The sequence below is a fragment of the Chamaea fasciata genome, unplaced genomic scaffold, assembly GCF_029207755.1.
Source record: "Chamaea fasciata isolate MVZ Bird 193981 ecotype frontalis unplaced genomic scaffold, bChaFas1.0.hap1 SCAF_7, whole genome shotgun sequence".
In the NCBI taxonomy this organism is placed as follows: Eukaryota; Metazoa; Chordata; class Aves; order Passeriformes; family Sylviidae; genus Chamaea; species Chamaea fasciata.
The window spans coordinates 20,789,084-20,812,427 of record NW_027094092.1 but is presented as its reverse complement, the minus strand read 5'-3'; the positions used below and the strand labels follow the sequence as shown (position 1 = coordinate 20,812,427).

Sequence of the window (23,344 nt, the reverse complement as noted above, 5' to 3'; positions counted from 1 at the left end):
AATAATCACATTTACTGGCTTTTGAGTTTGGTTTTGCTGTGTCGTGGGTTTTGTTTTTTTCCTGTAGTCTTATATTTGGCTAAACTAGAAATGAAAGTTTGAAGTTTTTACTACTAGGGACAACTCTCACAATTTTTTAATTTTGTTATTTAGGATTCTTGTCATAACACCACGCTGATTCAAGTCTGTAGCACATTACAACATTTTAAATTGACATTTGGTTCTGCCATATGTCATTCTGTGTTGTGGCACGCCAGAGTAATATCATGTTTTATCAAGTTTATCAATACTTAATTTATCCTTAACATAGTTCTATCTAATCCATCTATTCATTTGACTTATGCTCTTACTCACTAAATGCCAGAGCACAGACACATGGTTTCTCCTGGCAGATGCTATTTTGATGCTGTAGTTTAGGAGAAGTTTAGTAGTGGTTTAGCCAAAAGGTAATTCTGTTGCATTATACCATTTCTCAGATAAAATTTAAAATGGGTTGATTTGGAGATTTTACCAACAAGCTATGGGAATTTATCTAGAAGATTGAAAGTCTATGGCTTTAATTTGTGAATTAAAAGAGTGATTTTTTTTTTGGTTTGATTAGTTTCTCACTGTCTGTGTGGCATTTATCTGGTCAGTATTACCTAATTTTTGGCATTTAGGCTGTTTCTGTCCATTTGGATTCTAATAAAGTCAGGGCAGGGCATCAGAATATAATTTATCAAGAAAAACGAAGAGGCATGACTGGTTAACAGTGTCTCTATCCCTGTTGTGTCACACAACACAGTAAAACAACTTTCAGAAAATGCATTGCTGAATAAAGTTAAGGGGAGTAGATAGACAACAACTATAACAGCTAAAACAATGTTCTGGGGAGATTCTATTTTTAATAATATCACAATCTTTTTTCTTTCATTAAAAAAAATGTATTTCAAGGTGGCTATTTAGGATCTGGGACTGGGAAAGAGTATATCTGGTCTGCAGTAATTTGCCTATTTGATCATGCTGTATAAAACACTAAGAATAACGCTCAAGTAAGGTTGGAAAATTTCCAAGACAAAAGAAATGACTCCATGGAAAAGAGGTGATTTTACACATACCTATCTGGATTTTGGTTGTTCACTTTGTTTAACTGCTGCCTTGCCCACAATCAGTCAAAACACAACAAAAAATGAAAACTTGACAATGCTGGAAGTATTTTTCTAGAAACAAAATTATCTTGAAAATGAGATGTAAATGCATAGAAGGGAGAATATGTAAAAGGGCAGGAATTTTAACTTCTGTAATTATTATTGTCACCTCTAGGAATGCCATTAATAATTTGTTTCTGCTGTGCTTTTCATTCGTTCTTGCATAGAATGATTCTGACTGAATGTTATGGATTGTGGAGGAAGCTCAGTGTTTGCTCAGAAAAATAAAATTAGGAAATTCTTCTGTCCTTTCTGTGCTTTCCAGTTAACGTGACCTTTTAAAATGTACATATGTATGTGTCCTTTGAAATGACTTATGGAAAAGAAAGTTTTGCGAATACCGCGTAAATATATTTTCATAATGGCTAATTGTTGCAGGAACCTGATTTTTTAACACGATGCATTCTATTCTTTCACTGACCTGTAAGTCACTAAAAACTTAATCTAAAGCCCTGCAAAGAGTGTGAAAGTTTTTTCCATTTGTCTTTCCTCTCAGGTTACAGTCACTTGTGTAATGGAAATCAACGAGATTTTTTATGTATGTGGTAAAAATCTAGTGACTAAAATATTTTACCTACTGATAGGGGTTATTTCTCTGAATATTTATATTTTTATCTGAGTAGATGTTAAATCTCTAGTTTCCTTTATTGAAACTGCCCTACCTGTATCTTCTTTCTCCATTCCAAAGAAAAAGCCAAAATAATAAGGTATAAATAATAAGTTATAAGGTAATAGTAAGGTAATAAGTAGATAGTCTTAAATTCTGTTGATATGATAAAATTGTATTTATCCCTTGGAAAGTTAATAGTTGGGAATATTTTGTTTGAAAATGATGGTTCAGAGACCAGAATGGAAGTATATCAGCAGACTATCAATCCTTTCTAATAGTTTTTCATCCCTCAGTGTATCTGTCGTGTAAGTGTTCATTTAATACTTGTGAATTTAATTATTCATTAATAAAACTTGTTAATGGTTATTAGGTGACTTAGAAGCCTAATTCCTGAAATCATAGATTAATTGCATAAGTAGAAACCAGAAACCCATTTAAAACCAGTTAGTTTTAGGTCTGTAAGTGTCATTTACACTATGGAAAACAAAGTTTATGCTTCAAAATAATTTAAGCACTTGAATATTTTTATACAATTTCATTGCTAAAATAAAAAAAAATCTTTTATCACTTATTGAATATGTGATAAAGATATATGTGTAATTTTTTTTTCTTTTTTAACACTTCATATGAATGAAACAACTACTCTGTAAATTTTAGGTCCAACAGACATAAACAGTTGAGTAAATTCCTGTGTTCTAGTTGGAGATATCTCATGGTAAGAAGGCTCTGACTGTATTAAAACCTCCAAGTCTCAGAAGCCTTGCACAGCTTTCCTAAAATGGGCATGACTAATGGTGAGTTCTCAGTTCTGTTTACGAGTAAAAGAAGGGAACATAGCAAAGAGAAGTAAACTACTAAAGAAGCTCCTGTGCATAAATTGCCTGCACATAAATTCCTTCCAGTTTTAATACTGATCTGAGTAGCAGTGTGTTTGCAGGAAGCTTGCACGTTGCTCTTGTGACCTCTGTTCTTGGATTTCTTAGTGGTAAAGTTCCAGATCTCAGGCATCAAAGAGCATGAATGAACATCTGCTGCTCTCATAAACTTTCATTAGATATCCTCCCTTATGCCTCTGAGTGCAATCATAAGTATGGCCTTGGAGATATATCATATGGGGCAGATGGCCAAATTGAAATTATTTACTTATATAGCACAGATACAGTATTAAATCTACATAAATCAGTCCAGAAAAGTACATATTACAGAGGAGGGGCAAGAGAACTGTGGCTTGATGTATAAAAATATGACATTGAATTAACTTATCAAAAAAATTACTTAAGTGGGAAAATTTGAGAGTTGTAAATTTTAATACTAATGTTCTAAAATAAGTATCCATATCTGCTACTTTTTGCATTAATGGAAGCCATGTATTATGCTGGCAACTCTATATGCATGACAATATATAGTGAATATGTATATGTACATATACACAGAATCTGTGTGTGAATTGCAACATATGGGATATATGTAATGATGGAACAATTATAAAAAAAGCTGTGTACATTTAAATGTTTTGTTCTTGAGGGCTTTTGCTTTCAGAAGTAAATCTGCTTCCCTCAGTCATAAATACAACTAGTATGTTACACAATTTTAAATCTTAATCAGAGTATTAAAATAACATAGAGCCCACTATGAAAAATGGAAATTAAAATACCTTGTAAGTAATATTTTTAACTAATTCTTGATACAAAAACTATATGGGTGGAGATTAAATGTACAGTATTTCTTTAATTAGTTGCACATTATCTTCATCCACTAATAGGAATTACTATAACTTTAACCAAAATAGTATTTTCAGAAAAGGTCCTTCACAAGTAATGTGAAGGGGTGTTTTGCCTAAGAACAAAATATGAAATGTTGATCTTTTACATCTAGAATTTGAGATATATAAAACAGATGGGCAGGGAGGGCTGCCATTGATTTTTAATTTGAAATCCATTTAATATGAAATGGTATAAATATCAATGCCTTCAATGTAGTATTTGCTATCTTTACTATGTAGCTTTATATTGTATTATCTCAAAATGTTAGAGTTGCAATATATTTAACAAAAAGATTATTGGCAGTATATAGCTTCATGTATCTTCTTTCTAAGCTTCTAGTCTAGCAAAAAGAAAGGTGAGTGCAGGATGGCCCTCAATGACAGCATGCTGAAGGATCCTATTGGATTTGTATTGCATCTCAAATGAATAAATTCAGGTAGTCCAGGAATATGAACCTATTTGGAATTAATCCAGTTGTGATGTGCAAATGTCACAGATTTCAGTGTTTGTCCTGCTTGCTATTAACAAAAGTGTGCTTGGAACAAGACAAAGGATGGCATACAGAGATTCCAGGACTTAGTCCATGCTTCTCTAGCTGATTAATCAAATACTGTCCTTTGGAAAGCAAATAAATTGGCTCCTCAGAGAAATGTCTTCTTTTCTGTTTCTCAAAGTACTTGCCCTGACTAAAACTCCACATGAAACTGTTTAATGTTCATAGACAACAGTCACTCTGCTTAGAGAGAAAGTCTGTAATTCTTATGCAAAAAATCCTCCCACTCCAGAGTGGTTTACTGTGTTATTTCAGAAATCTGTCTCTAGTCTATGTATTTTAATGTCAATAGAATATGCTTCTGTTTTTTATTGCTAAACGTTTTGGCAAACATGAAAGTGATCAGCTGACCATCTGATAGACTCAGTCAAGTTGCCTGTCAGACTTCTCAAGTTGCTGACTCCATCTGGTATGAAGTCAGGAAAACTGACTGAAAAGAAGTTCTAATTTTATTTTTTGACTCCATAACCTTTTCGGTGAGTTCAACCCCTGAATTCAAACCAGCCATAAGAAGGGCCAGGTAATTACTTTGTGATAAGAAGAGCAGCACTGAAGGATTTGCCTGGGGCTCAGAACACTGATTGTCGGATAAAACTCAGCGAAGTCCATGGCCCCGAAGGACTGCTGAGGCTGGATCTGCTGTAGGCTCATATGCTTAGAGGAAAGGTCAGGCAGTTGTGGAAGCCTGAACAGCAGACTGCCTCTCAGCTCTGCGGCTGGCAGTGCTGGGGAGCTGAGGGGGGAGCACAAAGGGATTGATTTCAATCAGTTAACTGATTCCTCTTTTCTTTAGGCCCACATTCCCCAGACATGTGAGCAGGTATTTGTACTGTCACTGCAAACCACTGAAGCTCTGGTGTGAGCCTCCTGCATAATTGGAGAGGGACAGGAATGTTGGATGTCTCAGGCCCTGTGTCTAAAAGTTTGCCCCTATCCTTATTTCATGCAGTTACATTATAAGGGGTTTGTAGCAGGAAGAAATTATTTTTGTCTCTTCTAGATGTCAGGTTATTTCTAGGAAAATAGTATTCTTGGTTACATCCTATTACATATTGGACTCCCACCTGGTATGAGTGGCTAATAGTTTCTCTTGGCAACCACTGAAAAATCAGAGAAGCTTTTTAGCTTTGATTTATGAGAGAAACCAGGATAATACTCGGGAAGAACATAGTAGAGATTTCACTTTCAGTAATTCTCCTCTCTGCCTCATTTCATCTGAGTGCAGTTAGGAACACAGCCAGGTGCCTTCAGCATAGCCACAGCTTTCAATAGTTACTTCCACAAGCAGTGATTACACATGAAAGGATGGAGGACTGCTGGGATTCCTCTTAAACTTGTAAATACAGTAGCTTTCATTTACTTGAACATCCTGCTACTAAGATTGTGTAAGAGAGATAGACTAATTAGTAACACTACAAAAGTAGGTTATCTTTTAAAACATGTCTCTACCTAATAAACTTCCTTTGTAACCAGTGTTTCATTTGTTGGGTTTTTTTGTGTTTTTTTTTTTCTTTTTTTTTTTTCTTTTTTTTTTTTTGTTTTTTTTTTTTTTTTTTTTTTTTTGTTTTTTTTTTGTTTTTTTTTCCCCTCCCTAAGAGATATAATGTAATTCACTTTAAACTACTGCAAGATATAAACATTTTTCACCTGGGAACAGATTTATGTTCTAAATAGAATTAATCTATTGGCTAGAATGCTCTCATAGTCTGCATTTTTCTTCTTAATCCTCTCAATCCTACATTTAAATATGAATTGTGCAGCTAGCCATTACCATTACAGAAAAATAGTTGGAGGATGTTTGTCTGACTGTCAGGGTAATTCTCCAAGATTTTCAGTATGCTATTTGAATATTGGTCAGGGTTTTCCATTATAACCTTATTAAATTCCTCTCCAATCATAAAAGCATTCTTCTTAAAAGAAAAAAAAATGAAAAGAGGTTCATGCACCATTATTTTGCACCATAATTTTCCCTTTCAACCATCTCAGTGTTTTCAACCATTTCTGCATCTTGCATTATTGTTCTTTTCTATGTCCTCTTTCTTTATCTGAATCATAGGAGATAATTTAAAACCTGCTGGAGTGGAAAACTACAAACTAAAGAAAACTTCCTTCTCTACTGAAATAACTGAATCAGAAGGAATCCCTGTCACTGGCTTCTTTGCTGAATTGTCTAAATACCAGACACCTCTCAAAACAATTTTGAAATCATGAAGTTGAGATCTCCACCTATTTTGATGTAAATTACTAAACAGTCACCAGCAGGTAGTAATTTAGCTTCCAACCTGACTGGTGGTTCTGAATGTAAGGAGAAACACACGTTCAAATGGGTTAACTAAATGAATGTTTATATTTCACATCTACTGTTCAGTCCCACTCTGGCTTTACTTCTTGATTAAGTTTTGAGGAATGAAATGTTTATAGTAGTTTTTTTTTTGTTATTTCTCTGCCTTTAATTAAAGACTAAATTGGAGCTTCTGTTGCCAATTAAACTAATAACGTCAATGTGAAAAAGATGAAGAGACTTTAGTCCCTATGAAGTTTTCTGAGTGAAAATAAAGGTAGGGTATGCATAAATCTTGTAAAGCTTCCACACACGCATCAGAATTGCCGTTTTACTACTCTCATCTTAATAGGGAGCTCTGACAAATAACTATTTAATGGACCTACTGGAAAGATATTGTTTGTATTCAAATTAGGGAAGAAATTGAAAGAATTTTTTTCATATAAAAATAATATGCATTATGACAATAATATTCAGTGAAAGATAATTTGTATCTCATTGGAATATTATTATTTGCATTTTAAATACATACATACATACATGCATACATATATTTACATATATATACATACTTTTTTTTCCTGAGTGTAAAGATTGGAACTTCACATAATTTCAAACCTTTAGTCACATTGCCTTGCCCTGACTCAGAAAACTTGCAATTCACTTGTTTGGGGAATCTGTAAAATTCTGTTTGTCTTCTGGGTAAATAACGGAGATACGGTGACAAGCAGAATGGCACTATTTTGCTCCGGTGTTTGGAGGTCTTTACAGCATCACAAAATCCATTGATTTTGTTTGCTTTGGTATGACCATGGATTTGCTTACATATCAGTTGAGGAAATGACAAGATGAGTCTTTGAAATTGAAATAGCATGTCAGATAGGTTGTAATTGTATGTTTGTGAAAGATGTGACTGTCAGAGTAGAACATATGACTACTCCCTTCTCTTCTGAGGTACCTTAGTGTATATGTAGAGAAAAAAAAAGCAACAAAAAACAAACAAACAAAAACCCCCTAACTTAGGGGGGAAAGTGTCTTGCGTAAAAAATGAAGGTGTTCAGAAGTGCTCTCTCAAAATAACAGAACTATAGCCAAAATAACTGAGGGTATGGTTTCTCTTCTGTTGTCACCTCTAGGTTAGTGTATGGAGGTCATTAGTATTTTTTTCTGATAGTGTCTGTGTGCAGGTACTTGCAGACTCTGGTGCTCATGCATACACAGCAGAGGTTTTAAAAGGCACTCTGAAATGGCTTCTCGGAATGAGTGTCTGTGACAGTGCTGAATGTTTCCTAGCAGAGGAGTGCCATAGGCACTTTTAATTGAATTTAGAAGCTGATAGAAAGAGGCAAACTGTATGCTGAAATCCTGCTGTCTATCTGCAGCACAAGTCTAGCAGACAGGAGCAGCAAAACCTTCTGCCATTCAGTAAACCCCATAAGAGGTCTCCAGAGGGATTGCTTCTAGGAGTTGAACCATAACCCTTTTCTCTATGAGCGTCAGTCTGTGTATTGCTGCAAAAAATTCTGGCCAGTGCTCTAAACTTGGTGTTCCCTATGACATTGGCATCTTTTCCTTGAGAGGTAAGAGAAACATGCTAATCTTTTTCATATAGACAATAAAGACTGTCTTCTGGCTGATCTTTTTCACATAGACAATAAAGGCTGCTGTCTTCTGGCTGAGAGAGATTAGTGTTTCCTTCCACTGGCTTAACAGTAGAGAGTTTTCTAGAGCTTTGTCACTACAGCAGTGCATATAATTTACCCTCAGCTATTAAACCATAATTGTTGGCCTGCCAGTCCCTACTCTAACATGTTTGGGATAAAAGTATTTGTGATGGTGTGATTCTGAGGGGAAAAGTGAGTGCTGTCCTATTTGCTGCAGGTGAATTCTAAGAAAATTATAGAATTACATATAGGTCTTTGTCTGCATGTAACTTTCAGCTCCCTGAAATTTTTTAAAGGCATTGGGAGTGTTCCAGGAATAATTTTTCGGGTTTTTTTTTTTTTTTTTTTTTTTTTTTTTTTAAATTAAATTCTGCACTGCTGAACTGAGAATAATCAGCAGTATTTATCAACTACTACAGGTGAGGTTTTTCACATGCGGACTTTTGAAATTTTGAAAATATGGCTGGCCTTGTTTTTGCTGAAATTTTCTGCTCCTGAAAATGAAGAAGGATGTATTTTTCCAGGCTTCACTGTTGCGTACAAAATTAAGTATTTTGATGAAGGAAATCAAGACATTATTCATATCACTTATTCATAGCAAAGATGCATCCAGAAAGTTGCTTTGCAATGAAAATGAAAATAGTTTTATGTTATTATGTTTCTGCAAAGTTAATGTAACAGTGTCTGAGAAACAATTTCTCTGTTCATGTCCTACAGCCACTGACCCTGGAAATATGGGAGGATCCTTCTCTCTGAAACATTATTATTCATTAGAATAGAATATTGCTAGAATTCATAAAAATAGAGTAGTTTAAATTAAATGTTATAATTACAAAAAAAAAAAAGTATTGACACCAGTAACAATTTGGGCCATCCTTATGGTGCTGCTTGAATCAAGGCAGTCTATGAGATGAGACAATTCAGCTTCCTATATACTTAGAATATTTTTCAGTAGAATTGGAAAGCTTTGTTATTGGCCCATCTGGAGAGCTCTCAGGACTTTAGGAACAAGAAGTAACAACTCTTCCTAAATGCAGAAGTCTACTTTCCTGTCTACTCTGGTGTAACTTGGAATAATTGGAAGTAGAACAGCTGAATATCAAGATAACCCATATAGTCTAATTGTCCACGCACCAGTTGGTATTTATTTCTGCTTTAAGCCACACACTACTAAGCTAGAAGTTTTTACCTATACATTCTGCTGTTTTGATTGTAAGGACTGGGAACATTTGCAGTCTCTTCTGTTCACTTCAGAGTCAGTAACTTTATCAGCTCTACGTATGCCAAATACTGCTCTGCAGCACCTGGCTGTTAAGCTGTTTAATCTCCTTGAGAGAATCTTGGTTTAAACCCATGACTAAGAATCATATAAAGGTAAGTCCAAGACAGATGCCTTTCAACTTGTGTAACATTGGATATTGATATGTATAATAAAGTCAGTCTTCTCATAACCCTCCAAGTAAATTGAGCTCTCCTGAGCCCAAGGAGAGTTTAAAGGCATCACTTATTTCTCTGTTGCAACTTGAGATCTTGAAGGCACAAGATTTATGGCATCACTTTTTTTCCCACATTTGAGTCTTGCTGCTTCAACACTTGCGGTTGTGAAAACCAAAACTATGCATGTGTCTTGAAAGGATAATTAAAAGCCGTAATGAAAAGCTGGTATATATACATGTACTTGGCTATATACACTGAATAGATTTCTAATAAGAAACAATATGAACATTGGAAAAAAACCCCAGGCAATATCTATTATTAGTTACCTTTCTAATGGTAGTTCGAAACAAAACAAAACAAAACAAAAATTTAAAGCAGAAATATTTACCTTGTTTCTAGACTGAGATATTGTCAGTCAAAACTTTGCCATTTTAGAATATTTTTTTGTTTTCTTAATTGTGTTACAAATGGGCTTCTACCTCTTTGAAAACAGCATAGCTGTTTTTTTGGGGATGACAGAAATAATATATGCTTAAAACAGCTACAGAACTTAATTGGTGGGTAAATTATTACTTTTCCATATACATAAAATATAGGTTTGCTTAAAATATATATGAAATATGTGTGGCTTTAGATTATATTACACAATGCTTTATGATTCCAACATATTATTTTGCTTATATACTAAAGATTTGAGTCCGTGGTACTTCTGTATTCACCTAATATAGATAAGGTACACAGACTTCTGTTTCTTGAAGATGTAAAAATCAAGGACAAATGCTAAAAAATGTGAATATTAACCACTTTACCTTTTTATTCTTGTAAAGAATGTTGGAGTGAGAAAACAAAAATTGGGGTAGCCTAGTAGAGGTTTTGATGGAATATAGCTAACCAAAATGAAACGTGACCATACCATGAAGCTTAACACCTTTTCTTGTAGAAGGTACAGGTTTGAAAAGCATTTTTTTGTTAGTAAGTACTACTACTACTGGGACACAGATCAAGCAGGCACTAAAAAGATAACCTGCCTATTACTGCAAAAATTTCATCTCATAACAACACATTACGAAATATCCATAAGTTAGAAAATTATTTGGTTGTTGTATCATTCCATTTCATGGTAGGGGGATGTGCACAACACAGAAAAAGTTTCTGTGGTACAAAAAAATTTTGAATAGAAGCTTTACCTGGGAACTGGTCAGACCACATATTATATAAGTGTTGAAGGATAATCAACAGTTGTTATTTTTGTGTAAACATTATTCTTCCATTTTTTTAAGCAGAGAACATTTTTTCCTATCTCAGTTTATCTTGTTAGGCATTCAGTTGTTTGTCTCCATCACGTTGTTGCTGCTTCATGTGTCCACTCTACATTACCATCCTATCTTAAAATGAGCAGAGAGTAAAGATGAAGGGAAAGAATTAACAAGGAATTCTTACTCCTTTATACAGCAGCTTTTTTTTCTTTTTTTCAATTGTGTGTTCTGCCAAGAGCTTTAGAGAAAACAAGCCTTTTCAATACTCTTGTAAAATAACAGGGAGATGCATACTTTTTATTATAGTCACCAGCATTAGAAGGGAAATTACCTCAAAATAATTGTTATATTGGTTTGGGATTTTTTTAATCCTATTTATTGGGATTGCTGTAAACATTTTTAATCAACTGAATGACAGCTAAAGCCGAAGCAGTCTTTCTTCTTTTTCTCATTTTATGTATATCTGTAATTTTTTTCTTTGTTGTTTTATTCTTATATTTATTGTCAGCCATAATAGATGTTACATATTTGTGCTGAGGGTTTCAGTACAAGTCTTATGAGGCTCATGCTAATGCTGTCTAGACTGTTTCTATTTAAATTGTGAGAATGTGACCTACTTTCATCACTGTCACTGCATCTGTGGATTCTCCTATTCATGTCATATTAATTTGTCCAAGTTTAATGATTGTCCTGCCTCATTAGCTGGGCTTACATGACACATATGGGAGACCTCAGCCAGGCCAAAACTCATTTCTCAGCCATGCCAAGAATGTGTCACAATGCTTATCCTGCCCTTTGTGACCCAATGATCCCAAGTAAATATGCCTAGTAGTTATTATTAATGGTTGCTGAGATAGATTTCATGAAGTTTAACAAAATCACTTCATGATGGTCTGTCCATCTGTACTTTAATGATGAATGAGTAATGTTCACTCTTATGCATGCCAATGCAGCAACAAGAATTGGGTTTTAATGCTGACTTATTTTGTCTTTGAGTATTGAATAGAAAAATATTTTTCACTTTTAAATCTCTGTCTTGATGGTATGTTTCATTACAACTTTTGCCAAAATTTGATGCCTTTTTTTTTGTCTTTGTAAATGTAGAAATTTCTCGAATCTCTTCCACTGCTATTTGCTGGCTTTCCTGCTAATTAGTAAAATAGAAAGCGTGTCAATATAATTCACTAAAGAAACTTCAGTGGACATAAGATGTTTCAGGTAGCTGTTCATGAAGGCAGCTGGATTTGTCAATTCAGTATTTAGATCCTCTGAAATATTTCAACAATTTCATAGTGAAATTGCCTCAAACTCCTTTTAAAATAATGTAATTTCAGTTTTATTATTTTCATAAGCAGTAGTGCTTTAAAATTATTCTGTTCATAGTATGGAACATAATATTTCTTAATTAAAGAAGAAAATAAAATTGCCTCGAGTTACACAATTAATAGAATAATTTAAAATAATAAAATTTTATTAATAACTTACTTGATTTTTCTGCCCCTCAAGCCTATCACTGATTATTTTGTCTATTTAGAGGTGGTTTTCAAGGGGTCGAAGAGTGAAATTGCTGCATGTTAAGATGGCAAATTTACCTATCTGACTTAGTTGTTGAAATGTTGCAGGCTGTGTGGAGATAACGGTTCCATAGTGAGATTTAGTTGGTGTTTATTCATGGTTCTTCTTGTTACCCTGCAGCAAAGTTGAAACACAATATTTCTGATAAATAGCATTGTATGTGCAAGATCAGAGAAATGTCCTGAAAGTTAGGTGATTAGGACTTGACTGATGTGGAACTTCAGAGAGGTGATTCTGAAAGAAATAACATCCCTTGCCTAATGAGATGCTTTAGGTGTGGGCACTAAGTATTAGACCATAATTAGTTGGTTGATGTACGTATCACTCAGATATAGGAAATATTCTACATATAGCTTGCTACTAACTTATCTATAGGGGGTCTGCTTTATCCTAGCAGTTGAAGTAGTCACTTTGCAAAGTTTCACACAAGAGCCATAGACTTATTTAAAATCTCTAGAAAAGGTTAAGTGGTTTGTAAATGGTTGCTAGGCCTTTTGGTAGGTTTCTACACCACTGTATATTGTACTGTACATATCCCTATGAATTAGGATCTTTGATAGTAGGAGTATGGTGTGGTTACTGAAATACAAACTGTGTTCAGCATACAGCTGTCTTCAGCACATGGCAGAGTTGTGTTCATTACTCTGGTGTTCAAATTACAGAAAAAGCAGATCATTCTAAAACTAGAGAATTAGCAAATTCTCATGCAAACTTTTTTAGAACTTCAGAATTTAGGTGCTTTTCACTGAGATTATTAATTATCCTCCTAAGGATTGTTTGGTTTGGTTTTGGTTTTTTTTGCTGGTTGAGCTTTTTGGTTTGGCTTTTTTTTTTTTCTTTTTTTTTTTCTTTTTTTTTTTTTTTTTTTTTTTTTTTTGAGAGGCTGGATGGGTTTATTGGTGTTTTGTGGGTTTTTTTGGTATGGAAATGCAGCTAATATGAATATTTTCCCTATGAATGTTTTTCAATATGAAACAGAGCTGCTATGGACATAAAGTGTCTCGTTGTGTTTGGATTAGATCTTCTAAAAGTAAGTGTACATTTGCAATTAGGTATGACACACACAGTATTAAAAATCTGCAGTGAATTAGTTTAATTGTATATAAAATGTGAGAAAATATAAAACTCAGAATAAGGTTTCTAACAGCCAAAGAAAACTTTCCTTCTAAGTTAAAAAACCTCTGTCATGTTAACATTATTGCATTAACTGAAGAAACAGAACTCCTTAAAGAATTTATTTACAGTTGAAAGTCCATCAACAGGAGAAGGGACTGAACCTTAGCAAGGATAAATGATTAATTGGAGCAGTTCAAGGAATCTGGGATTTAGTAGAACATTGAAGGGTTTCCAAGTGCAAGCCTTGGATGCAAAGTTGTGGGGTATTTTTGAATACCACAGCTCTCAAGACCCTGATTGACTTATGAGTTGCCATTTACAAAGTTTTAACTACAGGTTGCAAATATTATTCAAAAAGTCATTGAGATGAACTCAATTATTTTGCAATTAATTTATTGGTTGTGATTGCAGGCACCAAAAGTTACTGTTTAAAAGCCAGTGAGTTTGAGAATTGCATAGAACATAGGATATTCAGAATTCTTTTCCTCTGTGCTTTTTTTTGGGAAGTAGTCCTTGCTTCCTTCTCATGTCAAGCACTCAGCAAGTACGCGGCAGAATCTTCCCAGAACAGCCTAGTATGATTACATTTACCAGAATACACTCGTTTTCATTAATTCATTCTTAAAAGAAATATACAAAATGGAATACAGATTTGAGTTCAGTCTAGTATAAGTAGAGATGTGACTTCCCTCATGATGATATCAGTGTGATGCCAACTGAATGTAACATGAAAGTTTTCTATATAGGTCTTTTCAGATAGTATGGTGTAAATGACACACTCAGGGTTTTGAGTTGTTTTATGATCAGTCATGATGTGATGAGTTAGTAGGAGTATTTTTTTTTTTACTTTCTCTCCACAGACATTTTAGTCATTAAAATTCAGTAACAGATAGTATGTAGTCTTCATTCTATTTAAGATTTGAAAAGTCATGTGTTTTAAGTGCTGAAGAAGCACTGTAGGATGATACTCAGCACTAATGCTCTTATTAAACCCAGCAATATCTTTAAAGATATTTTCATGGAGTAGTTTTTCTGTCTTAATAAAGCCCACATGGGCATTTTTGTGGGAATGACAGAGACATCATTGCATGCAATGGTTGTTTGTACCTTGTCATGCATCAACTTTGTCTCATTTCAAATGTAGAATGAACAGTTGAAAATCACTCTGAGTCACATAAAGTGACATTTTCCATCTTCATTTTTTGCTATAATATTTATTTTTTTTTTTTCCTTTCTGTCTTAAATTGTTGATCTAAATTGCAAATATCTAGAAATATGGGTATCTGGAATGCATTGTTCAGATGTGAATTTAAGCAAGTGTAATTAAAGAGGTGGTATGTGGTCTTTCATCCTTCTGAGACGAGGTATTGTGTTAAATACAGAAGCTTCAGATGGGAAAAAAGAATGGAAACAAGAAAAACTGGATGAAAAATTATAATGTTAAATACAGATAGAACCATCTGCATAACAAAATAGTAGCTATGTTTCTAGAATGATTTGGGGGTCACTTAACACTGAATCTCACAAAGCAATACAGTATATGATATAGAAAATTACCCAGAAGTACTTCACGATATGGACAAAACACTTATAAACTGATTGACATTTTCACAAGTAGTTTTTAAACGTGTACATGGCAACCTTGGCAAAACAAATTTTTATAAGCAAATTATTTCTAAGGGCAGTTTTTGCCCTTTGTTAATAATTAGGATTTTGAGGTTATTTAAAGGCATTTTAACCTTTGAGTTTGAGTAAAACTCCTTCATTTTGAAAGACAAAAAATTATGAATGCATGCACATGTTATGATCTTCTAGCTAATCCTTTTAAATTCAAAATCAAAAGAAAAAGTATACTGGTAGCAAAATAAAATAAAATTTTCTCTCATTGTGTTTCTACTAAAACCAATTTTGAAAAAATAATTTCAGAACAAAAGGCACATTGTTTGATCTTGTATGCAGCTTTTTTTGCTTTGGATTTCTGAGGGTTTTAATGAAATTTTAAATTCAGCTTCAAAAAGGAGCTATTACATATCTTGGAAATGAGGAGAAAGAAGGTCTAGAAAGCTGGTATTTCAGAAAGGACTGAAACAAGTGACTTTGAAAAGAAAAGAATGAGGTATGGACTTGGCGGAACAATAAAAGTTTTTAGCAAATGAAAAGCTGTTGCAAACAGGGGCAGTCCATGCTGAATGTGGGCAGGATATGTTGGATAATATAGGATTTGGATTCTGTAGGATATGGGTTTATACTGTAACACATTTTTTCATGATGCTATTGGAAATCTCATTCTAATGTAGACACTGAAATATTGGACCATAAGATAGTAAAATATCTATTACTTAAGTGTTCCTGAAAAATGTAGAGTGCTTATCAAAAAGGACGACAGGCTACCTTGTGAGAGAAGGTAGAGCAGTAAAAACTTCACCTGCTTAAAGCAACTAATTTTCTAAATATAAAATGGGATAGATGGCTTCTAGGTTCAAGGTGAAGTTTATTTTTACACTCAAACATCATAAAATTACTTTATTTCTACACTTCAGTGTTTTGTATTAGTATTCAAAGTACAAACCTGTTCTTAGTTTGAAATGGCAAACAGACTGGTTTGTACTACTGCTCTCACTTGAAAATGTTCATAATATATTTCTGCTATTTACAGCCTCTCTTCAGACTTTCAGAATACAAAACAGCAGTGATATTCCATAGATTGCAGGAATGAGTTGTTTTCCTCAAACAGAATCTATAATAAAATAAATTAATTTAACTGGTGGCTTAAAATAATGACAGTGACTTTCAAGATGCAAACGATCTGCTTATGGTTATGTGGCAGCCAGTCCATAAGTGCAAGAATATCACAAAATCACTCTGAGCTAAATATTCTGAAATTTTTGTTAAGGGAAAATAATTGATTTTTCCCCCAGGTACTTACTTCATACAGACCATTAAAGCATGGCACGTCCAACAAGTAGATGTGTGAAAATCAGAGGTTTTACTCCAATTCTAATGGCAAGGTGGCTACTTGTGGCAAATTCAAGTGACATTAGAATTTTTTGATTTTGTCTTGTACTTTTTTAGTAACCTGAGAATTATTAAAGGCTAAATTGATTTGTGTGTATCAGGATTTAAAATAAGTCTGGAAAATGCAAGCATGAAATATGTTCTTTGGGATTTAAGGTCATACAAATACCAATTTTTGGAAAAGTCAGTATGCAACAATTTTTCCTGTGAAGTGACATTACAAAGTAACAGCTTTGAGTATTATTAGAGTGGTTATTAAGGACAAGCAGAAAATCAGGGGTTGACTCATGCATTGCTGAATTTACCTGGAATGGAGCTTGCAAGTTCATTTATTTCTGTTAGGTGATTTGAACGTTTTGGAACTAGAATCATAATCAAGGTTACTGTGCACTTTGAAGAAAGTTGTGGTTACATATAAAAGCCAGTAAGTTTTTTTTCCCGCACTCTTCCTGTTTTCTTCTGTTGTTGTAAATTAAACTACATTTTCACTTTAAGTCATAGAGGTGGCAAGAACGATTTATTATAATAAGCATGCAAGTTAGTCTTGCTTATTTTCTCCTACCAGGTGTGTTCTGGAGGAGGTACAGGCCTGTCTTTTACAGGTTGTTTTTTGTTTGGTTTGGTTTGGTTTTGGTTTTTTTTGTTTGGGTTTTTTTTTTTTGGGGGGAGGGGGAATAAAATTTAGAAATCACCCTTGCTTTTTTTTAAGACTTTATATTGATTTTTTTTAATGACTACTAACAGATGTTTTAAGAGTTGTTGACAATGCATCATAACCCCTTAAATAGCCTATTTAGTATAATTCATGTGCAACCCAGTAGGCATAGGTCAAAATATTTCTCTGCGATCCCCCAGATGGTCTTTCATAGGTCTGTGGTCATGTCTTATATACATGGAAGAAAGATATCCAAAGCCAGAAGTGCATTCTGCTACATCAGTCTCACCTTTATTGAAACCTGTATGCAGTAAGTCCCTTGATGAAACAGTGTTACATAAATCTCCTTTACAATACACAGCTGTTGTAAACAGGTAAAGAGAATAATAAGGAAACAATTTGGTCTCCTTTTGCTCTGGTTTTCTAATCAGTTGGTTTTGTTTCAGAGGCCTTGACGCTTTGATAGTGCTGGCAGGCAGCAGAGAAGGACTGTCAGAGTGAGACATCCGCATCGCTTGTCTGAACTTTGGCATAAGAATGACAGTTGTCAGGAAATACCTCAGTTTATATGCTGATTCCTAGCTGATTTTTAATGTTTTCAGATAATTTAGTTTTCTCTATCCTCATATGATACCTGTTAAGTTTTATCAGTATCTCCAAGTTATTTTCTCTAGGTTAATATCTACAGCAATATCTGCATACATTTTTTTTTCCTCTGCTTGTATAGAGCAGACAAAGTAAGTGTATCGATACACACATATGTATGTATGTATGTATAAAACAAAAACAGCTGACATTCGTTTTATATAGGTGAATAAATAATATAGAGTCATAGAATATTCTGAGTTGGAAGTGACCCACAGGGGTCGTTGAAGTCCACCCTCTGCCCTGCAATTCAGCTTTTCTTATGAAGATAATCCTGACAAAGTCATTGTGTATACTTGCTTGAGCAGGTTCAGTAGGAACTGGTTGGTAATCATTAGAAATATCTGAGAGTAAATCTTTGGTACACATTCGGTCTCCCAATTAAATGGATATTCACCATGTTTAACCACAGAGTATCTTATGCATTCTCAGTTTTTTCAAGTATCATTCAACAGCAAGATCTTATTATAATCTCAGTAAATCTTTTTCTTAGTAAATTCCTATCTTAAAATTACCTATGACTAAATCTTGTATTTTATATCATTTTGATCAAATATCTTACTTTAAGCTTACATATGAATGTATTTGATTAACCTTAATATATTTTTTATCAAGATTTTAAAACTTGCTGCATTTTATCTTTCATGAAATGTCTTTTTAGTTTGAATTCTAATAATTCAGAAACATATGCCATACTAATAACAGTATAAATTTATGTAGGCTAAAGTAGGCCAGTTTCATCTGGAATTATCCAGTATAATTTGAAATGGAAAATACAGCTGCTTCTGACACTTTTGGGTAAAAGTTATACTGTGTCAGTTATACTTTATGTATTTGAAAGACTGGATTTGAGACAAACATTTTTATGTTGGATAATTCCTTCTAATTTGATTTTCAATAGTGAATATGTCCAGGACACCAGAGTATCACATGGAACAGCAGGATGTCAATCAAAACAGATATCCCAAAGTGCCCTGTTGACAATTTTGCATAAAGATCATCAGTTCTTTAGCTAATAATTTTGTTGAGGTACTGGAGATACAGATGTTCTCTCTTCATTCTTGATTCCTTGATCCCACTGTTCTGGTTTTAAGGTTGCCTTTTCAATATTTTCATTCTAGATTTAAAAGTATAATATTTTGTTCCTTGTGAAACATTTCTAGAGCATAGATTAGCATTGTGGGTGCTATTTATTCCTCTGACATCATGTAGTAAGTTCTCATTCAATAGACATCAATTACCAGCATCGCAATGGTGAATTCATCTCCCAGGACAGCATTGGCAACATTCCTAGGCAATTCCTCTCTCACTGTACCTCCGAGTCTTCATATTAATAATAGGGGAAAATCCCTAAAACTCTGGAGTGGTTAAAAAGCAGGTAAAATATGCCAGAGGGCTTGTGGGCTCTTGTAGGTGTTGTATGTCTCTGCTGGATGTGCCTTGAGATACTTGCTCTAATCAGATATATTTTGAGCAGGACAACCGACTGGATGACTACTTCCCTTCCAAAATTCTGACTCTGTAATTTAAATTGTCCTTTGTAAATATTATTGAAACACACACACACACAATGCAAACCAAAAGAAACCCCCCAAAAAACCAACCAAAAACCCAGAAAAACCAAAAAATCCCCCCCAAAACACCCAAAAACCATAAAACAAACAAACAAAACTAAAAAACCCAAAAAAACCCCAAACCACCAAAAAAGCAAACAAAAAAAACCCCACCCCAAAACAAAATCCAAACCAAGAATTTTCTAGAAAGAGCATCGCGTACTGCAACAGTGTATATCTTCTCTCCTTTATTTGTCTTTAACTTGCTTGGTTGTTCCATAAGAAGCGTAAAGATGATGTGGTTTTTATAACAAATTTTTCTAGAAGTCATTAGATAACAATTCTGAATCTTATGAAAAATTAATTATACGTGGTGCAGTGCTTATTGAAAGAAATAGACTTTTTAATGAAGATATGAATACATAAATCCTTTCTAGTTTTCACTTTTATATTCATCCTGACCTTCCCTTATTACCTTTGCCCTCAGCCATGTTGTTCCTAATTGCTTGCTTACTGTTGTTCTCAAATTGTACAGTGAGTTAGGAGATGGTCACACAATGAGGAACATGCTTTGTACTGCTTAGACCACTAAATTTCTGATCAAGTTACAAAGTTTTATTCAGGTCCTTTGACATTAATGTCTTTTGAATAATGATAAAAATGATGATGACATGACAGTGATATTATTGTCTTTTGCCTACTAAAATTTTGAAAGAAATTGAACACAAATCCCAATTCCTGCTCTTGATGTGAACGTTCTGTGTGGTACTACAAAAAATCGCCTATCAGAAGTTACAAGGCTGGGAGGTTTTGTGGGTCTGTAAGATTATTCCTATACACAGATTGTAGACACACTGCAATGAAAAGACCTGCATTAGTAAAACTTAATGTGTGGGTGTTTTGTTAATTGAAAGGTAATAAGTTTACAGGGTTTTATAGATGGATAGATAGATAGATATTATAATGTTACTAACAAATTGATATTCTTGATAGAGGAGCATGATAATTACCTCCTCTTACTAGTTTCTTAGGAAATACTCTGCACCTCAGTCATTACTGCTCAAATTCATGGTCTAACAAGGAAGATTACCATGTGATTTTTATCATATTATCAAATGTATTCTAAAGGAAATATCATGAGTGAAGAAATATAGATAAGGTTTGGAAGTGCTGATACCAGCTGCCTGAAAGTCTCACGTAGGGTTGGTTGTGATGGCACAACGTTAATGCTTTCTTACCTGGTGAGTTTGTTTGAGGATTCTCTGAATTGCTGCTAAAGCCTGAATTGAAGGCCGAGCAAAACCAAAATCCCTAAACAGCAAGTACTGCTGTATAACTGGAAAAAAACAGAAAGAAGCAAAAAAATTGAAGAAGCTATCTCAATATTGCAACCATTTTAAAGATGGGCCTGGAAAATAAATTAGCCCATTGTGATTTCATTGTCTGCAAATACTCAAGGAAGCAAGTTTTTGCTGGAAAAAGCCTTTTTTTTTTTTCTTTTCTTTTTTTTTTTTTCATAAAAGCTAATTTTCAAATACATAAAAACTAAATTTGATTTTTTTGTATCTATAACTTGATAATTTCATATTCAAGAAATTCAGACTGCTTTGACTAACTGACTCATTTTTTTAGTGTGTATGTGTTTGAGCCTGATGCTTATATCTGATTTCCTTACTTTGCTGACTTATTTCTTTTCATTCTTCCTGGGTGATTTTAGGTTTTCTATTTGTGCTTCCTCTGACTCTGCAGATTCTACCTTCTCTTGATTAACCTTTTCTCCTCAGTGCAAATCACTGTGCTGGCACTCATACCCACGTAACTTTTTGAGCATTTGACCTGTTCTTTATTCAGATCACTTTGTCCAAGACTGATATACCTTGTTGGATAATATTTAGTGACTACTTTGCATACAGAATTCTGACTCCACCTCAGGAAGCCCTTTCAGATGTCTCAGTTTGTAATGGATGAATTTTGTTTGTTGTTGGTTACCAGTTGATGATTCCCTTGCTTGTGTTGCCAGATACCTTTCATAAAGAGCAGCAAACTTGTGCCTGGATCGTTACAGAGTATTTTCCCCAAATGACCTGCTTCTGCAGCCCCTCTGGGTGCTGTTCAGCACTGATAATGTGCATGCTCTCTGCTGTGCATTATGACAGTCTGAGTGACATGCCATGCAATGAATAATAATGTGTCATAGCTGCAAGTAGTTAGAGCTTCCCTCCCTTCTAGCACCTTGCCTAATGTGCCTCTCCCACACACTTTTGTGACAAAGGGCTGAGATATATTTATATACTTGTTCTCATTTAACCAAAGCAGAAATTCTTGTCATTCTAGAGTTTAACATACAAGGTCTTCATCAGCATGCTTGTCCTATAAATATCCAGCTTAAACAACTTAGAGAGTCAAATCCCAAGGATGGGCATGGGTAGCCCAGAACACACAGAACTAGCCTAGAGAAAACATCAATCTGTTTGCTAAAGTAGGAATGTATAAGGTGCAGGTATTTGGAATTTTCTGCAGTAAGGTACAGAAGAGTATCTCAAATGTTTTCCCTGTCTCAGTATTAGCATTTTCTGGAAATAAATTCCCATCTGTGAATAAATTGATTAATGCATATTCTCTCTGCATAGAATTGCCCTAGTCATTATGACAAGTTCTAGTTTGTTTTGAGGTTTTTTGGGTTTTTTTAACTGACCAGCAGGCTTAATGACTGACTCATATCTTGCCATGCGCTGCCTCCCACCTAACACCATAGTGACAAGCTGCTCGTTTTCTTCTCTTCAAAAGAAATAAGGAATGGAAATGAATTCTTTAAAAAAATGGAATAGCCATCAATATGATTAAATTGACCTGGATGGTGCTGACTACCTGTAAGATACACTCCTTACCCCTACAAGGATACACATTTAGCACGTATTGATTTCTGTCATATTAGCAAGCAAAAAAATAATATTCTTTTCTGGAAGGCTTCTAAAGATGAAAACATATGGGAGTTAGCTGATTAATGCACTTAGACAAAATCTGTAAATCACAGAATTTTCCGAATCCACATGTTTAAGCACCTTTTAAAATATCTCTTAGAGATTTTGTTTGTAGAATAAAGTCAGGTTTCATGATGTTCTGATGTTTCTCAGAAAATTTTAAATTGAAGAATTTCAGCCAGTGCAAATTCGTGTGTGAACAATAAGAATTTCTGATCTTAAACACATTAATTTAATGGGAACAATGCCAGTGCTGCTCTGCCTACAAACAAACGGAAAATTCTAAACTATCAAGTTCAAGGACAAGACTGCATCGATCTCTCTAAAAGTATATACTTTCTAATATCTAAAATCTAGATTATTTTTGAATATATATCTAAATTTTGTCAATTATTTTCTACACAGTTTTGAAACGTTCATTTATATGAATAGATATTCCTTAAATCTTTATGACCATTAGATCTCTTTACCAATTACACTTAAACATTAAAGCATGTAAACATTACCATTTGTCATGATAAACATCTATGTACATAAATTATGTATCTCTAAAAAAGGCAGAAATGAACCAACCTTTGATTCTTCTGTCTGCAGTAGTCATGCAGGAAAAAGCAATTTCCATACAATTCTGTGATTTTTCAATGGCTGTGTGGATTCTTGAAGAAGTGTTAAGCGAAAATAATTCTGTAAAAAACATCACATTGGAACCATATATTTATTGTTTCTTTTACTATCAGTAAATTACAGTTGATAGACTTTTTTTATTTATTTATTTTCCTAAGAAAACTGAGGCAAGGAGCATTAAATAAAGAAAAACAAACTAACTTGTCTTTAATTATAATATTTCTTGGGACAGGTATTAATATGAAGTTGAAACAGCTTTACAACCTTAATTTTGGGAGAAATTGAATTAAAATTTTCTTTGACCCTAATATTTTCCTCTAAATTTCTCCTCCAGAATATAAATGCTAGTAAAATGTACTGTGTGTGCTTTAGGATTGTAGATGGTTAACTCCTGCTTCCAGATCTGCACCTTCATGTATGAAGTTACTA

General features: G+C 34.0%; 1 protein-coding gene across 3 annotated transcripts in view; it reads left to right on the top strand.

Annotated features, from left to right (window-relative positions):
- Positions 1 to 23,344, top strand: part of LRRC4C (leucine rich repeat containing 4C) — a 502,291-nt gene that overhangs the window by 378,427 nt on the left and 100,520 nt on the right. The window lies entirely within an intron of this gene.